Source organism: Cyphomyrmex costatus, unplaced genomic scaffold (assembly GCF_001594065.2).
Source record: "Cyphomyrmex costatus isolate MS0001 unplaced genomic scaffold, Ccosl1.0 scaffold502, whole genome shotgun sequence".
NCBI classification, from domain to species: Eukaryota; Metazoa; Arthropoda; class Insecta; order Hymenoptera; family Formicidae; genus Cyphomyrmex; species Cyphomyrmex costatus.
Window position 1 is genome coordinate 1058313 of NW_017279285.1, and position 10392 is coordinate 1068704.

At 27.2% G+C, this 10392-nt stretch overlaps 1 pseudogene; it reads left to right on the plus strand.

Moving 5' to 3' along the window:
- The first annotated feature begins 1450 nt into the window (after positions 1–1450).
- Positions 1451–8532, plus strand: LOC108778560 (major royal jelly protein 1-like; annotated as a pseudogene).
- The last annotated feature ends 1860 nt before the right edge of the window (positions 8533–10392 follow it).

Genomic DNA, 10392 nt, shown 5'->3' on the forward strand with positions numbered 1-10392 from the left:
TTATTGCATTTTATTATTACATGTAAAAATTTTGACTATAGGGGAGAATGTTCTAAATCGGACCTTTTAAATTTTAATAAATACGGTTAAGCAGATTTGCGTGCTATTTATAATGTAAAATCTTTATAAGACACCGAACATGTGACAGCAATTTGGCAGTACTGTCATAACGTTCATAGAATAGACGCAAACATGTATTTTTGGCTATCATGCAAAAATTTTTTTAAAAAAGAAAATTTTTATAAATTATTATGTAAAAGATATTACAAATTTGAACGGGAATTGATTTAAAATAACTAAAGAGTGTAGAATTCAAAAATATCAAAAGTTTTGTGATTACTTTTGCGGTTTATTGTAAAATTTGTTCCAATTGTTCGAAAGAACCCGCATCTAAATCGGACCTCTTTTTGGGTGTCCAAATCGGATCTATACAAAAAATACTAAAAACACACGACTAAGCCAGCTAATTCATCGAAGAAAGAAGGTTCGCCACATCTTGATTGTAGTACTGATGATCGGTCGATCAGATGTAGTCTAAGGAACACTAAATCAATAAAACATCATGTGTCATCAGACTCAGATTGATGGAATTTCTTATTGATTTCTAATAATATAAACTGTACAATTATCTTTGAGTCTTAAATTGCTCGTTTTTACTCAATATTAACAAAAATTAATGAAAATATTTTAACATTCTATCTAAAAGTCCATAAATAGGAGAGGTCCGATTTGGAACTCATAGAAAATGCATTTTTACATTTTTCATTATAGTTCGACACAGGTAAGAGATACGTCAAAATGGTCTTAAGCAAAAATAAAGGAAATTAAATGATCTTTCAAACGGCATCATTTTTATGATCGGACTTTATTTGCGCCATATATAGAAAATAAAAACTTCAAATAGGTCCGATTTAGACCACTCTCCTCTATTATTTCTATATGCAACTGTGTCTTAAAAGAGAAGTTGCTGTTAAACACAAATCAATTTACATTTTACGAACGTAAAATGAAATTTGTCATAAGAACCAAAGAAAAACATTGAGCTACTCCACAAAATCGATTTTATTAATAATAAAAACAAAGAATTAAAACGCATCAAAAATGTTTTTGTCTTTTTCGGATAAACCTTCTAACAGTGTGCGTTAGCTTATTGAAATACTTCATAGTATCCTTATTCAAAATTTCTATTCTATTCGATATATCGTAAGATGATATAATTTCAGCGAACACAAAATAATAACTATTAATGGATTAATTTTTAATAAATATTTAATCAAAAGAACACCTGTGCAATATTTTTCTAAAATTTCAGAATTCTAACTTCAAATAAGACCCTATGTTAACAGGTAAAGTTCCGTTTAAATAATACTTGAGTGACAACATTATTGTCTGTAATCTATACACAAAAGTAAAAATGAGGTATCTCTTTTGTGACCTGATAATTCTGTGTATGGCAATTGTGAGTTTTGGAATCAAAGTAAATTATATATATGAATGGAAATATGCTGACTTCATATGGGAAAGTAACGAACAGAAGGAAGACGCAATAAATTCTGGCACTTACAATCGTTCTGCGTGCATATTATTTGATGTAAACAAAGCAAAAGGTAAATGTATATAGTAATTGTAAAAGTAGCAATGATTTTCTATAGACATACATTTATTAGCAAAAGCGTACTGTATAATATTTAATTACTAATCATATTTTGTATATTTGTAAGTATTAATATATACTTTAATGATGTTAATGCAAGTGATAACACTGCCATAAAATTAGCGCAATAAGCATATCTTTTAACGACACAAGTAAAAGTTCTATTTACACATAATATTCTTATAGATGGTAGAATATTCATTACTGCTTCGAGAGAAATGGGTCCTGGTACGCCTGCTACTTTGGCGACTATAACAGATGAGATAGGACCAGGTGGGCCACTATTACAACCATATCCGAATTGGCATTGGCATAATAGTAATTGTACGTGCGATGGTATTATAAATGTAATACATGTACAAGTAAGTATCAATTTTTCATTCAACGGTATTTATCACATCATATAAATATTTATATATAATGATATTTGTATGATTGATAGTTCATTCTATATTATGTATATTTATGATACATGCACACACAGTAATCATTTTGATAATATATAAAAGAGAATTCTCACTTTCAACTCAGATTAGGTGCAATCACATCTTCGCTCTGGATAGCGGTAAAATTGGTCCTGACCAGATTTGTAATCCAAAACTGTTGATCTTTAACTTGAAACATGATACGCTAGTAAAGACTATTTATATTCCATTTGATATTGCTAGTAATGCAACGGGTACTGGATTATTGGTATCGCCTATCGTTTATGTTCCTGGTGAATGCACGCATTTTCTGGATAAAATGATTGTTAGTATGTCCTTTTTTAAATAAATCATAATAACAAATATACATGTTTGCCAAGGCAAATATTATTTAGTTACACGTTTAACAATACACACATGTCGAATTTTGCGTTTTAAATGATTCAATTATAATAAAATGAATATAAATGCATAAAGAGATATTTGTCAAAACCTGCAGGTATTCATGGCTGATGTACGAGGAAAAGGTTTAGTGGTGTATGACTCATCTGCAAAGAGAATGTGCAGGGTAGAATCTGATTACATGGTACCCACTGAAAGTTTTGCTTCAATAGCAAATCAATCATTTTTTTATGATGGCGGTATTTTCAGTATAGTAACCCTTTACGATGGTAAGTACTCACTTTCTAACACAATGAATATTATAATATTTTAATTGTAATTTTGTATCATTTTGTCTGATTATACATTACAGACACTCAGAATCTTAATCTCATTATTATGTGTAAACTCCCATACTTACACTTACATTGATTATGTATCTTTGTGTGAATGCGTGTTTGTAATAATTTATAAAAAATTAATGATTTTGTTTCAAGTTATCAATATTATTTTGTTAATTTTTATATTTTTTAAATATTTTAGAACTTTATTATGTTACTACGCCGGGAATGAAAATTTATAAGATAAAAATCAAATCGTTACTAAAATGTCCAAATAAAATAAAGAGTAATAAACAAACTGAAGTTGCAATTAAAATGGCAGGCGATTCGGGACAAATAGCATCAGCGGGACATTCAATATTTTATAGTGATGGTGATCGTAATGCCATTTTAGGAACGAATGTTTTTAAAAAATCTGATGAGAACACGGTAAGGTATCCAAAATCATTTTTTACGTTAAAGATTATACTGGGTTAATCTTAACTGTATTATAAAACAATTATAAAATTTTATCGTCGTTATATGATTTTCTACTTTAAAAGAATGTAAATTTTTAGGTGGTACTTGCACAAAACGATGAAAAACTTCAAGGTTTAAGTTCCATAAGAGTTTCACGTTATTGGAATAAGCTAATTGGTTTATCAGATCGATTACATCTTTTTGCTCTTGGTATTGTAAACTTAAATGAAATAAACTTCCGTTATTACGAAATGGACTTAGCAGAAATACAAAAAAAGATGAATTCGATTTCTTGAAACACGAAATGTTAGTTGCATACTTATTTTAACAGACATGTGTATTATTGAATATTTAAAAATTAATTTCAATTTCGATTCTGCGTTTGTATGTTATAACAATAATTTTAATCATTAATTATGTTATATGTAATTATATTGTACATTATGTATATATGTATATGGAAGAATTACATATACATACATATTACGTGTGTGTAGATCATGCTAAATTGGACGGCTTTTATCACCGACCCTTGCCGATCTACTATAATAATTAATCAATATTTTCCTCGGTTTAAAATGCGTATTCAGTTATTTTTTAGATTTTTATCTCTGTTAATTCCTGAAATATAAATCTATTAATATTTACAATTTATTTAATTTGGCAAATATTTTGTTGATTATACCTTCTGATTAAATTATTTGAAAGCAAAGAATAATCTCATTATATTTTTCGTCTTGAAATTCTCTGTTAGGAAAAAAATGTGATAAAAATCTTCAAGTTTTTTTTATACTCGAAAAATTTGATTGAGGTAAAAAAAAAGTTAGTTTTAGTCGAGATCGACATTACTAATTTTTATATAAAAATTCTCCAATAGCCTCAGCACAAATACAAACTTTTTAAGTCGTACTTTATTATGATCATAATTTGTGTTCCATTTTTTTTAATTTTACAAAATATTAATTACTTAATGTTAGTAGATTTTTGATCAGCTGTTGATGGGTTACCTAAATTATCGTGTTATTTTATAATGACACTAGAGAATGTATTTTTGATTTCACAATTATTTAGGTAATGAGGATTTATACGAATATTATTTGAATAATAATGTCTTTTAGAATATTGTGAAGATCTTTATTAATAAACGTGAAATCATTTTATTTTTTTATTTTTGTTTCTCGCCCTTGTACGTTTTATAATAGTTTGAATAGTTTGAAAATTTTGTTTACAACAAACGTACAATTTTTTTAGGATTAATGTTATAAATTTTATTTATTTTAAACGCTCCGAATACTGAACGCACTCCGATACAATCGTACCCGTTCAGCATCTGGAGTATTCGGATGCAAGGCAATGCTGCTAACTCGAGTATTATATATGAGAGATTTGGGTTCAAACTATTCATCTAAAAAAAATATGGTTAATGGTTACGTTTGTTCAGGCAATAATGCCAGAGTAAATTTGCATGTTAATGTTATATTAATGAAAGAAAACAGTAAAAGATTAATCTTCTTTTCGTTTTATCCTAATTTTGGTACTTACAACAATATTTTGTAAATATCACAATTAGGATGAGATTACAAAAACATTAAATTTTTTACTACTTAACTTTATTAAAGACATATAAATTTATATTTTGGAATCATTGCTTGAACAAACATAATTAATTAATGCCATGACGGTACTTTTAGCGCGTGCAATGTATGTTGGAAGCATTAAAACTCGCAGGTTGGATTTAATGCGTTAAATGCAATAAATTTTTTATGAAATATTATATGAAGCGTGTATCTCGTCATAACATTTATAATTTACGTATGCAAAAGATCAATATTTTATCCATATCTTTCTCTTCTTGGCTATTACCTATCACATTCGAAGTCACCAGAATGTTCGTCTCCATCGATATGTGACTCCATCTCTTACTAACACCATGTTTAATGCTAATTCAACAGGAACGTTGGTAAAGAGGGACGCAAAAAAAGTTTTTTGTATTTATTGCAAAATAAAGTTATAGATTGATTGCTAATTATACTAAAATGTAATAATTTTGTAATGGTATACAAAAATATGTATGCTTTTATTATGCTTACGGTTATATAGTATCTAACTTCTATATAATCTTCGTGGGCAACACATATTATACATTTATATATTTTATTGTTTAAGTATCAGTATTATTAATGCAACGAATAGCATTACTGCAATAAAATTGAAGATATAAGTACTTATCTTTTAATAGCACGTAGGTTGATTAGGAACATTCTTATTAATATAAATGATAGTTTATATCATTATTATGCCGAATACAATGCAACGCACTTTGTTAATAATATTATAATATCTTTATATATAAAAAATATATAAATAACAAGGCTCAATAAATTTAAAAATAATTAATACAAAATAGGGCTACGAGCCAACATTAGTTAAAATATAAAGGTCTTAGCAATAAACTGTTATTAATTAAAAATAAATAAATATAAAGTTTAATAAAATATAAAAACAAACGTTTCGACCTTCATTAGGTCATTTTCAATGTTAAAAACGCAAAATCGTTAACGTACAAACTATTATATTATAAAATTATAAACGCAAAATAAATATGTATATAAATATAAAAATTGTTTAAAAATATTATAATATTATTTTAATTCTTATATAAGTAAATTGCGGCACACTTATTACGCATAATAAATATTGCAACTCATTTAAAAGTATTATAGAAATAATAACGAAAGGCATTTAATGAGGTTACAATTATAATTATAGATTATATGTATAATAACAAGGTTCTAAAAGCATCTTCGTATATACTACTTAAAAAAAAGGATAAATATCAAGTGATCGTCGTCTACACATAGCAAAATTCGTGTCTATCGTTATAGTTCAGTTATATTATTTTATTACATTTAATACACTTATAAGAGAAACTTATGCACAACTCAAAGTTTGTACTACCTTTCTTTTGCATAAATGATTAGAGAATCGGGTTTCACAAAAGATTCATATAGTTGCTGCGGCAGCATAAAACAAATAGAGTAAGTAATTTTTCCATAAATATATGATTAAAAAGAACACCTATCGATATCTTGAGACTAGAAGTTTTAATACTCAAAAGAAACGCGTGTCTTAACGGAAAATTTTGTTTTAAGCGGTACAACATCCATACAATCTGTAAGCTATACATTACAGTAAAAATTTCTAACAATGGAGCATTCTTTATTTGTTTTGCTAATTTTGTCGATGACAATGGTGAGCTTAGGAATCAAAGTGAATGTTATATATGAATGGAAATATGCTGAGTATGAATGGGAAAATCCAAAACAGAAAAAATGCGCGATAGAATCTGGCATTTACGATCCATATGATGCCGTGATACATGATATAGAAAAAGCAAATGGTAAATCGACAGTAAACAACTAAAAAAAATATAGCAATGAGATTTATAGAAATATTATAAATACTTATTATTATTACATGTAAAATTTGTGTATTATTATAACTAAACCTTTTTGCAACACTTAAATTGCATTTACAAATAAATTTTTGTAGATGGTAGAATATTCGTCTCTGTGCCAAAAATATTAGGCCCAGGTATACCTGCTACTTTGGCGATAGTAACTAATAAGACAGGACCAGGAGGTCCACTTTTACGTCCGTATCCAAATTGGAATTGGTATAATAGTAGTTGTATGTGCGATAACATCATAAGTACTTATCAAGTGCATGTAAGTATTGATATATTTCATATAAGTTATCATATTGAAAAAGATACTATTATTTAAATACTTTATATATAACTAAAATAATAGTTATTACGCATATATATATATATATATATATGTTATATATATATATATGCACACAGCATATCTAAATATATATTTACATACACAGTAGTCAGTTTGATGACAATATATGCAACAAAATTTTTACTTTCACTTCAGATTCGATGTAATTATCTCTTCGTTTTGGATACCGGTAAAGGGCCTGATCAAATCTGTAATCCAAAACTATTGATTTTCGATTTAGAAGATGATATGCTAGTTAAAACGATTTTTATCCCTCTTGATATCGCTACTAACCAAACAGACTCTGGATTATTGGTAGCGCCTTTCGTTTATTTTTCCGGAGAATGCACAGGATTTCTGGATAAAATGATTGTTAGTTTCCTTTTAATAATTTTATTTTAATCGTAATAATACAAAAAGTTATTGTATAATGTAAACAAAAATATTTTTGTTAGTTTGTATTTGTATTCTGCGATTTAAATAATTTAACGCGCACATAAATACATAGGTATTTATGGCCGACTCGGGTGGTTCCGGTATAGTGATATATGATTCATCTAAAAGGCGTATATGCAGAGTTGAATCTGATTATATGAAACCCACTGATAGTTCCTTTTCTATAGCAGGCGAAAATTTTACATATGAAGGCGGTATCATGGGTATGACAATCCTTGGTGATGGCAAGTACTTGTTTTTTAACACAACAAATATTATTTCAATTTTAAACTTTAATTATAATTGACACATTATTCTCATTCGTAATTTCTTCTTTTTTATTTAGTTAATACTCATGTACATTTATGTTTCTGTGTATTATAAAAAAAAATAATTTAGAAAATATAGTTCTTCCTTGTAAATGATTAATAGCATTTTGGTATCATTTCTATAAATTTTCATATTTTTTTAATTATTATTTTAGATCTTTATTATGCTGCTGTATCGGGGAAGGAGATATATAAAATAAATGTAAAAACGCTATTAAACTGTCCAAATAAAAAGAAAGCTAATAAACAAACTAAACTTGTGGTTAAAATGTCAAGCCAAACTCCAGAACTCACATCAATGGGATATTCAATATTTTATGGTCTTACTCGTGAAATGTCTATTCTAGGCACGAATGTTTATAAAGAATTTGGTAATAATACGGTAAGATATCTAAATTTATAATTATTCTTTATACATATATTAATTTATAAAGAATTATTTCAAATTCTATTAACAATTATTTATTTTAATAATGATAATAAGGTTTTATCGCTGTAAAATAAAATGTTAATTTTAAGATGGTACTCGCGCAAGATGACGAAAAATTTCAATCTGTAAGTGCGGTAAAAGCTTCAAGTTATTGGAGTAAGTTAATGGGTCTGTCAGACAGATATCAGCGTTTCGCTCTTGGTACAGCACGTCTAGATGAAATACACTTCCGCATTTTTGAAATGGACTTAGCAAAAATTCAGAAGATCATGAATAAACTTTACTAAGAATTGTCTGTTATATTTTAACAAATTTTAATTAATGTCTCCAATTTAAGCTATAACTTAAACAAGTCACAAATACATATATTCGCACGCCTCACTTGCGTATACGTACCTAGTCCGTGACTAGTATTCATAAATTATGTCTTTTAAGACGCTCATACGGCTCTGTTATGATTAGTTTACGACATCTTAAGACTGTACTTAAGATATCTTATCTTAAATAATAAGCAAAAGCTATGAACAATATCGGTATTTAACCATTTTTCATATTGTGTTGCATAAATGATGAAAAGTTAATGAAATAAATACTGCCTTTATTTCTTACGTAATACACGAATAAAAAATTGTCTGCTTGCATAATAATAATGTGAAAATAAAGACAAATGTAAATAATATGCTTCGCGAGCGTTCTTTTTATTTCAAATATTGTATAGTTACGTGATAGTTAAATAGTATCATTTAAACTTAAAGAATAAACAAATTTATTGATCAAACGAGTACATTTAATTAGTACATTTAATTTATTATTATTAATAAATTAATTATTACTTTTACTTCTATTTTTAATAATTAATTATTATTCTTTATTATTATTTATTAATTAATTTATTTTTTAATTAATTAATTAACTAATTAATTTAAAAATAAATTTAATTTTGCTGCTGAGTGTATTATTAAAACCTGAGAACATCTTCTTACATCATAAGTACTTACGAATTGTTGTCTGCTTTATTATTGTAGCTTTAGCTGGACGATTTTACTTTACTTTTAATCACAAATGTACTCGTTTGATCAATAAAAAGTTTATTCTTTAAGTTTAATGATACTATTTAACTATCACGTAACTATACAATATTTGAAATAAAAAGAACGCTCGCGAAGCATATTATTATTTACATTTGTCTTTATTTTCACATTATTATTATGCAAGCAGACAATTTTTTATTCATGTATTACGTAAGAAATAAAGGCAGTATTTATTTCATTAACTTTTCATCATTTATGCAACACAATATGAAAAATGGTCAAATGCCGATATTGTTCATAGCTTTTGCTTAATTATTTAAGATAAGATATCTTAAGTACAGTCTTAAGATGTCGTAAACTAATCATAACAGAGCCGTATGAGCGTCTTAAAAGACATAATTTATGAATACTAGTCACGGACTAGGTACATACACGCAAGTGAGGCGCCGGCCCTGAGCGCTGCATGGATCCGAGTGCTTATTCGTTAATTTCAAAAAGATCTCATGCAAAAACTATTTGTCGGACGCAATTTTGCTAAAGGAAAAAGTTGTTTATTTTAGCATAAAGTATCATGTCCTGTACTCCATATCCGCGAATTTCGGATTACCCTGTATATATGCATTGAGTTCTTATTATTTTAATTATTTAACAGATTATGTTTTTATCAGTTAGGCTGTAAATTTATTTCAAGTGAGAAATGCACACCATATTACTAAATAGGCGATGATTGTTCTGAGTAACAATTTGTTATTTACTTGGGAAATTTTTTTAGACTATTGTCATTATAATTTTTAGCTATTTATATTCTGTGCATTAAAAATAAAGCATATAATATACAAATGTTTATCTTTTATACAATTTTGTGCGTCTTCTCTTCCATAATTTGTTTGAAATACATTATTAAGTCGTTTTTAAGGATTGTACTCCTTTATAATCTTTGGAATACACTAGAAAAATATTCAAATTTAATTTATAATTCAATTACCACATATGAGACATTCCATTATAAATCGAACACTTTTCAGACGACTATTTTTTAAATCGCTTGAAACTTTTTTTACGTGTTCTAGGCATGAAAAAAGTGGACCCGTGTCTCGGGAATTTTTTTTTTTTTTT